The sequence below is a fragment of the Macaca fascicularis genome, chromosome 8 (genome assembly GCF_037993035.2).
Source record: "Macaca fascicularis isolate 582-1 chromosome 8, T2T-MFA8v1.1".
Taxonomy (NCBI): Eukaryota; Metazoa; Chordata; class Mammalia; order Primates; family Cercopithecidae; genus Macaca; species Macaca fascicularis.
The window spans coordinates 10,520,046-10,534,501 of NC_088382.1; the positions used below are offsets into that span (position 1 = coordinate 10,520,046).

Consider the following 14,456-nt stretch of genomic DNA (forward strand, 5'->3'; position numbering starts at 1 on the left):
AAGACTAAAAGTTGTCACCATATCCAGACAGGCTTTCTCTGTATTTGTCCAAGAGCAGCTCTGAGAGATTACTTAGGAGACTTTATCTGCATAATAGGACAACCTTTGCTCGAAGTGAATTTTCACCCCTCGCCTTCCACAATCCACCAGCACCAAGAGGAACTCTGACTCAGGCCACTGTCTGTTCTTTGGGCTCTTTCATTTCTCCTAAGAATCATTTACCACCCCCTCAAAACTGCCAACATCTCTTTCCCCCATGAAGAGGGTCTTTAAGCCTCAACTCCCTGACCCTTTCTTAGAGTCTCATATTTCATATGGCTCCCATGCACAACTGCACATTAATACATGTGTATGCCTTTTCTCCTGTTGATTTCTGTTCATTTCAGCAGACTCAAACCTTCAAGGGGGAAGAAAAAATTCCCTTCACCCCTAAAATGACAACTACTCACACATTTGCTGTTTTACCTGCTTCCTTGAACATTATAGAACTGTTCAAATAGAGATTTTGAGACATCAATCATGTTATTCAGGAGGCGGAGAGAAGTTAAATCTCAATGATCTGTCACATGTACCAGTGCAATCACAGATCCTCTAGCCTCACTACTGGAAGTGTGGTTGAGCCGTACAGGCAGCAGGCAGCAGGCAGCAGGCGCCTCTGGAGCTTGTCAGAAATACAGAAGCTCAGGCCCCACCCTGGACCTGCTGAGCTGGAATCTGTATTTTAACATGACCCCAGGTGTTTTGCACGCACATCAATATTTGACAGACACTGCTCTACCAGCTGCCATTCAGCCGCCCCCATGCCTTTGGGGCTAATTTTTCTGTTGACTTTTGGATAGTATTTTATTTTATTTTTTAATAATCCACTCTGAAGAGGAGTCTCCCGAAAGGGTTCGGATCCCATTTCTCCCAGAGGAGGAATACCAACCCAGTTCAGCAATCTAAAGCCAAATGCATTCATCCCTCACTTTTGGAAGTAGAACCCATCACCTGTGCAGGCTAAATGAGACAAGTGGTTTTCCAAGTGTGATCCTGGGATCAGCAGCATCACCTGGGAGCTTGTTAGACATGCACATTTTGGGGCCCCAGTCCTGCTGAATCAGAAGCTGCAGGTGGAGCCCAACAATTGTGTCTTGGCACGCTCTGAGGGTGCCTGCAACTCATGCTGAAGTTTGAGAACCACTAGAGTAGACCATGTATAGCCTTTACAAACACAGATTTGAATGTTCACGGCCTTGAAATACCCTTCCTCTGTTGTTAGACAGCTTTGTCTATGATGTCAATGATGCTCCAGTGAACATCATCATATAAAAACCTTCCCTTCCCTCCTGCTTCAGGTATATCTATTCATCACCCTGCCCCATTCCTTAGGTGTTTTCAACATCTTCCTAATGTCTGGTCAGAGAAAATTATTTGGTGTGAACCTAATATGGGACAGTGGAAAAGTCTGGAATCAGACCTAGATTCCTGTGTTTCTTCCACTTGGTTACAGAATTTTGGGAGAATCATTTCCCCTCTCTGAGGTCCAGCTTCCATTTGTAAACTGGAATACGTATCTCACAGAACTGCACGAGAATTAAAAGAAACTCAATATATATTTGTTTATAATTCATTTTAATAAGCAGGCAATGGCACACAGGCACTTGAATGGCCCCTATGTTCTGAAATTTTAAGGGGTATTGACAAGACTGCCATCCACTCCTCCTGCCCTGAAATACTCACAGACAGGTTCTGAAGGAATGGGTTATGATGACGGAAGGGGCACCATCTCCAGAAAGCCACCTTTTTCCTTCCTGGTTGATCTCGTATTGTCCTCCTCTGTCACTATGCACTCTTTGTCACCCAGGCAGGTTCCTCTTCCTCCGCTCTCTCCACACTGTCCCTGTTCTGTCCTTCACCTGCTTTTTTAGGAACACGCCCCCCACCCCAGGTGAGTGACAACATTCACAGTTCACTCCCACAGCTGCAGAAACCAGGTAAAAGTGGCTATAATAACACTGGCAGCTCTTCCACCTCCGCCCTGGCCTTAGACCATGACTTCACTGCCTCTTGGAAATCTCCACCTGGACTGTCCAACCAGAACCTCAAAGACTGCATGTCCCCCACTGAACTCTGGCAGCCAGGCCCTCCTAATCTCCTTACAACAGAGTAATCTTTTAAGACCACAGACGTGATCTTCTCACTCCTCTGCCCCTCCTGCCCCAATCATCAAGGTCAAACCCATCCTGTCCCATCTTTCAGCCCTGCCCTCTGCCCTACATCTGCCACAGGCTTCCACCATGTGCCACCCGCCATTCTGACAGAGTCTCACTTGACTAAACTCTGCTCAGATTCCTTTGAACGCTCTCCTCAATGAGGCCCTAACTTCTAGGCTTCTACCTTTGTCCCTGCATTGTCCAATTTTAGCAAGAACCCTGTTAATCTGGTCTAACCTGAACCCCCCAACTTCAATATCGAATGGAGTTCCCCATCTGCCGCCATCCCCCAGGTGGTCTGATCACCCTGGCCTGCCATCAGCAGGAATCCTGTTAGGTCACTTTAGCCACAATCCCCCTTACTCCTGGTGTTCCCCCTGTAATTTTCATTCATTGACCTCCATCTCTTGCTCCTTACCTCTGAACTCCCACTTGTCCTTTGCATTCGAAGTTGAGCCTGAATTCTCTTCCCCACTGCAAGACCCTATGCAGCAGACCCCCTGAATCATTTCATTTTTTCTTTTTTGGAGACAGGGTTTTGCTCTGTCACCCAGGCTGGAGTGCAGTGGCCCAATCATGGCTTACTGTAGCCTCAACCTCCTTGGCTCAAGTGATCCTCCTGGCTCAGCCTCCTGAGCAGCTGGGGCTGCAGCTATGTGCTACAACACCCAGCTGATTGTTTTTTTGGAGACAAAGAGTTTTGCTCTGTTGTCCAAGCTGGTCTCAAACTCCCGTCCTCAAGGGATCTGCCCACCTCAGCCTCTCAAACTGCTAGGATTACAGGCATGAACCACCATGACTGGCCATTTTATTTTTTCTTTAACAGTTCCCCAAATAGGACTCAAATCTGAGTCCTTCCACCTAGTGCAACAGTTCTCAGCCCTGGCTGCATCCTGAAAACACCTGGAAGCTTCCGGAAATACCTACTCATGCCTGTGTCCCTGTTGAGACCAGCTCAATGTCAGAATGCGGGTGAAAGAGTTTTCAAACCTCCACTGATTATTCCAATGAGCAGCCAGAGTTGAGAAACTGTGACCTGGACATCCTCCCTGTTCTCCACCAGGAGAAGGCCATCCTGCCATCCTGCGGAGCCACTCAAGAGGCTTCGTGTGGCCCAGACCACCATCAGGGCTTCACTCACACTGTTCTGTCGATATCTGCTCAAAGGGCAGGAGCTCTGACTTCTCATTCTCTGCATTGCTAGCACAGGCAGAGTGTCTGGCAGTGTCTCTGAATGGATTTGAAGGCATCAGAGCAAGAAGGCTGGGGTACAGGGAGATGTTCCTATTTCAAGGCAGGTGGTTGCCATTTCTCCCCATCTCTAAGGGCGCAGGAGGAATCATTGCGTAGTTGTCCAGGTGGCAAAGTCCTATACGTCACCCGTCAGGCTCTTCTAATTTAAGGTACAAGCTCTGGGCACATAGCTGGCCTGAAACTGAAAACTGGAAATGTCACAGTATTTTACCGTGTGGCTTCACGGAGCAAGCAGGCTCTAGAGTCATGGATTTCGGGTTGACTCTCAGCTCTGCAGGCATCAGAACATGAACGTGGCTGCAGCCCTAACCCTCTGAGCCCCTGGGGAAGCAGTGGGGGTGAGCATATGAGGAAGGTCCTGGATATTCTTCCCATCCCTAACAGCCTTTGATGCTCTCACAAATAAAACAAAAAATGCTCTTTCTTTAGCTGTGCTCAAGTGAAGCAGAAGTTCCCACAATGAAGGTAACAGTGAGCAGGAAGGAAATTCACAAAGGCCATGTGCTCAAAGCACCCTACAATTTCACAACGCAGCACTGGGCTTTGTCCATGTAGATTAAGGAAAGGAAAGCGATCTGATTTGGGGTAGCCAGAAGAATAATTCCAATCCCACTTCCCGGAATAAAGTACTTTAAATTCCTGTTTATTTCAAGGTGTCTAATATGGTTTCCAAAACATTTTTACAAATGTCAAACTCACTGTCAACCTGAAACCACCTGGAAAAAAAAAAAAAAAACTGACAGGCAGCTAAATTAAGGAGCTACAATTTTGCTGAAGTGTTCCAGCAACCTTTTAAGCCACAAGAACGAAATTGAAACTACTTCACAAGAGCCCAGAAGCTGCTTGAGTTAGAATAGGCCACACTCTCCTTCACACACAGAAACACACAACACACACATTTTGAAACTGACCCTGTGCAAGGTGAACCGGAACCTCTTCTCATTGCAGGACCCCATGCACCCCACTTTGCATGCTGACATTCAGATGCTCTGGCAAAGTCCTCTCCTGCCACCACCTGCGACCCCCATCTCACACAGGAGCTCCTGTGGAAGCCTGCACATCGCCCTCTGCCCCTGCAGCCTTCTTGCCCTTCCAGAGGGCAGCAGAGTTGGCTGGCACCCTTCACGGGACGGTCCTGACTCTGCCATCCACTGGATCTATGATCCTGAGACTCAGGTGTTTACCCAAGGGTCAGGTGGGTGAACACAGCATTCTCTCATGCCTGTTTCCGAGCTTTAGGGAAGCCCCTACCTCTTGCCCTTTTCAAAAATGATGGTCCAGGGATTCTCCTCTCACATCCAGCACCACTGGAGAAGATGAAAGTTCCAAAGAGGAAACCACATTCAGGAAGATGAAGATCTGAAAGGTAGCTGTCGGGGGAGAGTGGAGAGTATGATCTAAGGTGAACCAGGAACCGTCAGGGGCAGAGACTGGGTGATTTCAAGCTGAATCACCAGCTAGTTAGTGGCAGAATGGAACCTCTTTGAAGCACAGCCTTGTCCTTCCATGACTAAGGAGAAGAGTCCAGAAATGCCATTCTTGCCCCTGAATGACCTTCAGCCCATTTGAGTCCTTTGTTATCTGCTAACTCTGAACACAGAGGTGAGGTGTTTGCCTCAGTAACTGTAGTTAGTGGACCCTAAACACTCATTGGCCAGGTTTTCATGAGGTGCCCTGGCAAAGCCCTCTCCTGGTACCACCTTTATGACTCTAGTTCAGGTCTCCAAAGGAGACGCAGGTGCAGAATGACAGCCTCTGGCCGTTCTGCAAATAGGGTACTCAAAGCCTGCCTCCTTGCAGGTCAAGATGAGCCCCAACACCAGCTGCTACAGAGGGACCTTTCCACCAAATGCAGTTCAAGGGAGACTCTGGGTACAGGTGTCTCTTCAACACCAGTGTGGGTTGGCAGATGAAGACCACGATCATGGCTAGGGCCTCTTCTCCTAAAGAACCAAGAGAGCCGCAGTGCAGGAGGGTATCTGAGGGTAGAGCCATCTTCAAGCCTGAAGGCTCCTGGGCTGCTGGGGCTGCTGGGGCTGCTGGGGCTGCTGGGGCTGCTGGAGGCCTTGGGAAAACAGCCAGAAGAGGGAAGCCAGCAGCCCCATCTGCTGAAGCTAACACAAAGAACTGCAGCTCAACCACAGCCAAAGGCCTGCAGCTGCAACAGCCTTGCCCAGTCCAGTGGTCACTGGGAGCAGCACAGCTTCTAGAAAGCCACTTAACTTCACTGGGCCTCATTTTCCTCACCTGCACTGGGCAAGAGAACCTTGTACCACCCAGGAAGAAATGGCTTAGCATTACTCTTCTCCAAATCACATATTCCTTCTTCTGATATGTACTACTCATGATTTGGCCTCTGGGAGTCTGCTCCTGACATGCCTCTAATCCCCTAGGGTCCCAAGAGTGGCAGGTGCCTGAGGTGGGGCAGGGAACAGATCACCCAGGGTGATTTTTCCAGTCCCTAAAGATGACAGTGACTTCAAGTGTCAATGTTACAGCTCCTAGATCTCCACAGAAGCTAAGGTCTCGTCAGCTTCCTGAGGGTCTGCCCTGATTGTGCTTTAACAGTGTCAATGGGGCAGCACCTATTACCCCTGACATTATGGGGCAGTAGGGGAAAGTGCTCAATCCTGTGGGTCAATCTAGCAGCTCCTGAAAGAATGCCAGAACCCAGAGCCCCACCCACAAGGTTTGTGGGCATGTGTGTTCGTTCCTACCTCCACCAGCCTAGTCTCCAGGACAGCAGATGGATTTGACTCTATTATGAAGGGTGATGGAAACTCACTGGGGAAGGGCCAGCAGGGCATACCCAGCTCCCACATCTAGGCCTCATAAGTCCTTTCCTCCCAGCTCTTCCCCTGAAATGTTCTGGGGATTCTGCTCTTCAGGCCATGTCCTTCCTGAGGTCCTGGGAATTAGTCCTAAACAAAAAACTTCCTGGGTATTTACTCAGGGTGAAACAAGCAAGAGGAGATACGGAATGGACTGGTTTATATTAGGAATAGGGTTGATCAAACAGAAAAGAAAGGAGAGAAAAATACTGGGATCAGGGTTAAGCTAAAAAGAGGAACATGGGAGAGTGGGGGGTGGGAAGAAGAAAAAGGAGAAAAGGCTGTGTTAGATAGAGGGTCACAGAGGGGAAAGGTTTGGGAGAGACCACTGAGGAAGGCACTGCCCAAGGGTCTCTTCAGGAGCCATAGAGGCATAGGAATAGATATAGGATATTCATCAATCCATCTCTCCATCCATCCATCCTTCCATCTATTTATCCATCCATCCATTTTCTATCCATCAACCCATCCATCTATGCATCTCTTCATCCATCCATCCTTCTACCCATGCATCCCTCCATCGCTCCCTCCCTCTGGCTGGCCATCCATCCATCCATCCATCCCGCCAGCCGGCATTCCATTGCATCCATCTCTCCATCCATCCCTCATTCCATCCACCCATCCGTCTGTCCGTCTGTCCATCCATCCATCCATCCATCCATCCATCCATCCATGTGTCCATGCATCTCCCTCCTTCCATCCATCTCTCCAGTCATCCATCCATCCATCCATCCATCCATCCATCCATCCATCCCACCAGTCAGCATTCCATTCCATCCATCCATCTCTCCATCCGTCCCTCCATCCATCCACCCATCTGTCCATCCGTCCGTCCGTCCGTCCATCCATCCATGCATCCATGTGTCCATGCATCTCCCTCCTTCTACCCATCTCTCCAGTCTTCTATCCATCCATCCAAAAATAATGTATTAAATACTTATTGTGTGCCAAGCATATTACTGGTTTCCAGAGACATAAAGATGAAAAAAATAGCCCTCAGTCTAGAAAAGGAAAGAAATTACTAAATGTAACTGCATATTTCTATCTTGGACTGTCCCTAGAAGAGTCCAGAGTCTACTTTGGGCTAACCAGAGTAACTGCCCAGGAAAAGAAGCCACGCCATCAGCATTTCTCATAGGTCCCTTGGGATAGATAGCCTTAAAGAAAGAAGTTTGAAAAGTGAATTGTAATGATGCTCTCAAAAGGGAGGAGCCTTCATCCCCGTGGCCTCATCCCACCAAACGCAGTGCAGGGAGGGCCCTCTCCAGTTGTCCACCCAAATGCCAAGCCTCCTCCTAACACAGCAGAGCTTGTCCTGGAAAAAGCTTCCAAAGGAGGTGACCCTTCTGGCTGAATCTTAAACCATGAGTAGGAATCATCCAGAGAGATAAAGAGGAAATAAACATTTAGGCAGAGGAAACAGCATATGAAAAGGCAGACGAAACAAAAAACAGGCAAGAGAGAGCAGGGCCCATTCAGGTATGACTGGGATGTACAGGGGGAGACGTATAGTAGATGAAGCCAAGGCTAAAGACATAAACCAAGAACAAGATGGACACCAACACTTTCCACCATTTATCTTTCACTAGAACTTTCTGCTGTTGATTGTGACTGCGTTTAGGTTGGGTATTCTCTCTAGCTTATTGTAGGCCTGCCCTCTCGTATTGTCTGGCCCAATCAGTACTTATGTCACTAACCTGCCCCTTCTAGGCATCTGAGCTGAGTCTGTGGTCCATGAGCCAATAATGATGAACCTAGCTTGCTGTGTCATGAAGTTCTAATTTTATCCCCAAAGCAACACGGACCCACTGATGGAGCACACTTGCAGACTGCCACTGGCAGAAGAGATCACAGCCTAAAAGAAACCCTGAGGGTTACCCTAGGCCTGGCCATCCCACACTTAGGAATTTATCCTAACGAAGTAATCTTAGTGTTATTTATGTGGCCCAATAACCACCATAGGTCTTGTCAAAACAAAGGGGCTACCACTAGAGGGTGTGCTGGCCAAGCTGAGCGTCTGGGAGGAGATCAGGGTGCCAGAGGGGAAGAGGGGGAAGGTGGAGGGGGCATGAGAGGAAGGACCAGACTTCCTGCGGGGAGACCAGGATGCTCAGGAAATGACCAGACGGCGGGCCTGGCACGGGGCGAGGCCACAGGCTCTAGCCCAACCTCAGCCCGGGCTCCCCCTCTGCTGATGCCACCTGCGAGTGAAACGAGAAGAGTCTCGGGTTCAGAACACTCAGGAGGGCAGGGAACGTTCAGTGGTGATCCATCCCTGCAGATTCAGTATCTGTTCTGGGTTGGCTGGATTTTTTTTTTCTTGGTTAAGCAATCTTCTTTGGATCACTTCATGTTGAGGGCTTACAGGGAAGGTCAGGCATTAGACAGTGGAATACCCCAAAAGGTGACCTACCCTGGGCAGAGAGGTGACTCTTCCCAAAATGAAAAGTGGTAAGTCACCAAATGCTTATGGACAGGGCAGCCAGGCCGTAAAGCAAGTACATTAGGGAGGTGTTCCGCAGTCAATGAAAATGACAAATACGAAGGTTATGAAGCAATGGAAAAAACCCACTAATAATGTTAAGTGAAAAAAAGTACAACATAAGCATGTCTGTGTAAAAAAATATGCACGCAAATGGACCAAGTCTGGAAAAGAGATGACAACAGGTGCTGTGATGGGGCAGTAGGGCTGTGGGTAATTTTTAAGGGCTCCTTTATTGCTAAGTTGGTGTTTTAATAAGATACGGTTTTAAATAAGAGAGGAACACACGGTTAGTCCGATGCAGTGGCATGTACATTTTAGTGTGCCTCAGATCACTTGCGGGGGTTTTTAAACATAGATTGCTGGGACTCACCCCCAGGGTATCTGAGCCAGAAGTTCTGGGGCGGAGCCCAAGAATCTGCATTTTTAACAAGTTCCCAGGTGGTGCCAGTGGGGATCACATGTTGAGAGCAGCTGGCTGGTGAATGGTCTCTGTGAAGAAGGGACATGGAGCTGCTGAGGGGAATCTTAGGAGCCCACGTGGTGAGGCTCTCTCCTGGCCGGGAGATGAAGCCAACTTGGGTTCTGATGGCCCCAGTGAGCCCAGTCTCACCCAGCCTGTTCACTGGCAAACTCACCAACTCAGCAAGGTCACTGGAGATGCCACCCCGACAGGAAACGCCTCAGTGGCTCACAGAGACTGAGAATGATCACCGGCGTGTTAGCCACCAGCCCTGCTAGTTTCCAGGGTGCTGTGGGGCCAGACTGCGGGGCTCCCTAAAGATGTCCTGGGGCAGCTGCCCGCCAAATGAGTCTCTCACTGGGCAACTGCTTTTCCCTGTGGCCCCTCAGAATCCAGAAGCAACACAGGCTGTTAGCACCACAGGGACCGAGAGATGATCTAACTCAAATGTCAGCTTTCTGTGTCAAGGTCCAGGGGGAGAACCACATAGCCAGCCTGTGGCAGAGCTGAGACTAGAACCAGGGTCCCTGATCCCCATCCACAGCCCTTTCTCTCTGCTTCCGCCCTGTGCTCTCAGGAGTCCGCAGAGCTCCTCTGCCAGTGTTCAGCCACTGATAAAGACATCTGCTGGCCTGGCCACCTGGGGCCTTTTGCCTGGAGCAGGTGTCGCTGATTAGAAGCTTCTGCTCTGGGACCAGGGCTCCCAGTGTGGGAGTCACACACCTGCTGCCATCACCTAAGCTCAAGCAGAGCCCCTCCTGGACCACGGGTGCCTGCACTGCCAGGGAGCTTCCTCCTGGTGAGGTGAGATCTGTGCAAAGTGGATCCCAGGAGGCTGCCCTGGAGACCCACTTGCTTCCACACCCAGCACTTGGCTGTTCACAGCCCTCCTCTGAAAGAGTCACTTGCCAGAGGGTGTTTGCCCTGCGAACCCAGCAGCGGTCCCAATCTGATTTTCGAGGCTGAAATCAGGCAGCTGCAGTGCTGTGAAAGACACAGACCGCTCGCTCCCAAGCTCTGGACCGCGGGCTTCCAGCAGTCTCCATGAGCCATTTTGGTATTACATCTCACTAGGCAGCGACAAAACAAAAAGTGGAAATTGCAGAATACACTTCTGGGTAAAACTATCTCTACTCCTTACCTCAACCCTCCCAGATGCCTCCGGCTCTCCCATCCACCCACCCACCCACCCAGCCAAAGGATATGGCTACAAGAGAAGCTCCGCCTTCTAGCAGAGTCAGTCTCTGCTATTTAATACACTGGCTGATCTGCTCATGGAAAAAGACTGCTACTAGTAATATCAGAGAATCTGGTTCTTTATAAAGCAAACTGTGCCTCAAATCAGAGGGCCCACGTAGATGCTGGCAGAAATCTCCTTAAAGGGGATTCAGGCCACCTTCTGGTTTGGGATTTTGCCAGGCAAGAATGTCAAATATAATTAATGTTAAGCCACACAGGCGAACTGGCCTGGTTTTCACCCTCTGGTTAGGTCCACCTGTACAGCAGGCAAATCATTCCAAGAAAAACTCGTGATCATTACGTTCAGTGAGACAGAGCACTATCTCCTACCCAGCTGCATAACATGAATTACTGCTAGAAGTTAGTGCATAACTTTATTGCCCCATTTCTCAGATGAGAAACCTGAGTCAGATCTAGAAAGCTTGAGTGGCTTACCCAAAGTCACACAATAAAAGAATCTGGGCTAACGTTCAGTCCTTTTGATCCCTTCCCCGCTTATACCCTTTTTAAAACAGGGTTCACACAAGCTCTCTTGTTGCCTGACTTTCAGTGCAATGATACAGTAAAAAAGGCACCTGTGCATCTATTATTGTGGCTACGCCCAGGAATACTCGCTTTCACTAGGCTAAAATCTCTTTATGAAACCAAACTTTATATAGTTGTCTTTATATATTCAGCACTTAGCCTATCTCAGTTCACTGCATGTGGTCACTGAACATTTGTAGTTGTAAGAGTTGAACTAGACCACTAAAACTGGTTCAAAAACTCCAAAAAAGTTAAAAATAGGATTCCCTTGGGGTTTACTGTGCTTAATAGAGGCTACTATTTATTAAGCACTTACTGTGTGTCAGGTACTATTCTAAGAGCTTTATCTGGAATAAGTTATTTATTATTTACCAAACCCCACGAGGCAGGTCCTATCATTATCCTTATTATAGAGATTGGGAAACAGAGGCAAGGCAGAGAAGCAATGTGTCATGCCCAAGATCCAAGCCCAGATAATATCACAGCAGAGCCCATGACCTTAAGATGGTGCTATCCTACTTCTAATTAAGTATTTTCTGAATCTGCACTTGATTAAAAATACAGGTGCAGTCCTAAAGATGCCTTGCGATTAAGTGAGCCAAATGGCATTTCCGTTCCTGGCTGCATTGTAGAAGCCAGGGATAGGGAAGCCTCAAGAAACTTGTCGGAAACATCAATGCCCTAAGGGACATGTGATCGCCCATGTACAAGTGGCGCTAATGTTTCCCAAGGGACTTAGCTAAAGGAATACATTATCTATCTCCTAAGCAACAATGAGCAGCAGCTCAGACTGTCAGAAATGTGAGTCGGCCACCCAGAAAGGGAATTCGCTAGGAGAAGCTGAACCAAATCAAGCTGCAGGAAGACGCAATCTTCCCCAGGCCCTTCAGAGGAAAGTCCGGAACCTGACCGGGGAGGGGAACAGAGTGACTAATAGGAACTCAAGTTAGTAATCACGTTTTCCTCCCCCATCTGAAAGTCTACACAGAAACCTCCAAAGTAGCACTGATTGTATTGACCTAATACTCAATTCCATTCCAGTGCAAAGAAGCGGGGTGGGGGGAATTCTCTCCTTCAGAGCCGCCCAGTCAGGGCAACCAAAGTTACAGAGAAAAGACATGACCATGATCAGGCATTTCTGTAAAGTCCCAACCACTTGGTTTCAACCCCCGAAGCAAGATGTTGGTCTTCGAGGTGCTGTAGGCACCAGGATGGTATACCTGTGTGTTTTCCCATTTCCATTGGTGATGCGGTCTCATTATTTACCCAGGAACTGCCGTTCTGGACAAGCCAATGCCCAGGGACTTGCTGCTGGTGAGCGAGCATCTCCCTCGAATCCTTGACTCCCTGGCCGGTTGATAAGTTGATAGCTGTTGAGCAGCTGTTGACAAGGTGCGGCCAGCCCTGCCCCTGTTCTTCTCGAGGCACCCACAGAACCACTGGCTCCACAAACATCATTCCACTAGGGGCATGAAGATAGAAGCATAAGCATATGAATTCAGTTCTGCAGATAAAATTGTGGTCATGCCTCCGATATGAAGGTTCTTCATCTACCTTCAGGGCCAAAGATCCATACCAGCCATCCTTATGTGGTGTGTGATGCCAACAGCTCCTGACCAGGCTAAGCCGGATAATCAGTCAGACTGCTACCCAGGAGATGCCAGCCTTGGTTCTCCCTAAATGTTTTGCAGATGGGGAGGATGGAAGATGCAAAAAAGATAGGCATAAGTAGGAAGAGGGGGAGCAGATTTGTATCTGTACAAGTGTGTTAGTCCATCTGCGCTGCTCTAAAGGAATACCTGAGGCTGGGTAATTTATAAAGGAAATAGGTTTATTTGGTTCATGGTTCTGCAGGCTGTACAAGCATAGCACCAGCATCTGTTTGGCTTCCAGTGATGCCTCAGGAAGCTGACAATCATGGCAGAAGGTGAAGGGGAAGCAGGCGTATCACATAGTGAGAGAGGGAGCAAGAGAGAGGAGGAGGTTTCAAACTCTTTTAAGCAACCGTCTCTTGCATGAACTGGGTGAGAACTCCCTTATTACCATGAGGACAGCACTAAGTCATTCATGAAGATTCCGCCTCCTTGAGCCAATGTCTCCTATGAGGCCCCATCTCTGACACTGGAGGTCACATTTCGACATGAGATTTGGAAGGGACAAAACATCCAAACTATCTCCAACAAGTCGATCCCAAAGGTTTTCTGTCTGTTCAAACGCACACAACAGATTTCAGAAGCAAAACTGAGGGGCCAATGCATGCTAAATGGCCAGACTTTGAATGGTTCAAAGCAAAGACCCGGACCACCTACCTCCTGCTAATATGGAGTGGGACACAGGGAAGGCCTACACTGTAATTTCACTCGTCATGTACTAGCTGTAAGACCTTGGGCAATTTGTAAAATATTTCTGAGACTTAATTTGTTGTTCTGCAATATTTGGACTCATAAGACCTTCCTCACAGAATTCTTGTGGGACTCATATGCACGGTACCAGCCTAGGGTCTGACCTGCAGGATGTGCTAGGTTGGTGGCTATTCTTAGCACCTCTTCCATACAGCACCAAGGTCCACACAGGGGTCTCCCCACTCCCGCTGGGGCAGCCAACCCATCCAGTACCACCAGCCCTTGGATTTAGGAGAATCACAATTTTCCCCTCTAGTATCTCTGTCCATAATCTCCAAATTACATTCCATGAGTTTACTTCTGTACTTGCTTCTCATAAACTCCGCAGGCAAAGTGTTCTGGGACCAAACGGAGCCTAGGAATTTGGCCTGGAGAACAAAAGCCCATCAGCTCACTGCACTGAACATAAGGCGGCTTGACTTCTCGATCAATCAGCCTAATGGCAGGGGACAATGTCTCCACTGGTGTTTCCTGAGTTTGCATGGAAGCCAGGAACTGGGTGTGCGGTGAGCTGGGGAGGGCGAGCGTTGCAGTGAGACATGCATCTGCCCTTGGGTCCAGCTCACAGTCTTTTCATGGGTTCCAAAAGCCCACAGCCATGACACTGACCCCACAGCCAATGCTTCACTTCAGAGGTCTTTGCAGACACCTCACTTCTCACCACCTGTACCTGCTCAGAGCCCTCCAGGGGCTCCACGGCCCACCCTACCAGGTCTCAGCTCCTCTGCTGGATCCAAAGTGCGGTCACAGTCTGGCCCGTTCTCACATGTCCCACTTGATCTCCCCAGCTTCCCGGCATGCACCCTCACTCCTGGTGTCCATTTTGTGCTGCCCCCTGTGCCTTCAGTCATGCTGGCTTCCTTCCTGGAATCCGTTGCCTCTGGCCCCCATGCAAGCCAACCCTGACCCCCTTCCAGGGCCAGTTCCTGCCCTGCTTCCCCCATGGGGCCCACCAAGGCAGCAACTTAGTGCTGTGTCAAAAGCACTGGTCAGTAGCTGGGCAAGGTAGCTCATGCCTGTCATCCCAGCACTTTGGGAGGCCAAGGCAGGAGGATCACTTGAGCC

General features: G+C 49.1%; 1 protein-coding gene across 35 annotated transcripts in view; it reads right to left on the minus strand.

Moving 5' to 3' along the window:
- The window catches only part of MSRA (methionine sulfoxide reductase A), a 413,664-nt gene that overhangs the window by 88,536 nt on the left and 310,672 nt on the right, over window positions 1-14,456 (minus strand). The window contains exon 6 of one of the 35 annotated variants that reach the window (XR_012417021.1): window positions 1-12,451. This exon is cut by the window's left edge and continues 17,216 nt beyond it. The exons of the other annotated variants lie outside the window; for them this stretch is intronic. The gene's annotated coding sequence lies outside the window, so the exon portion shown is untranslated. The remainder of the gene's footprint in view (window positions 12,452-14,456) is intronic. 35 annotated transcript variants of the gene reach the window in all.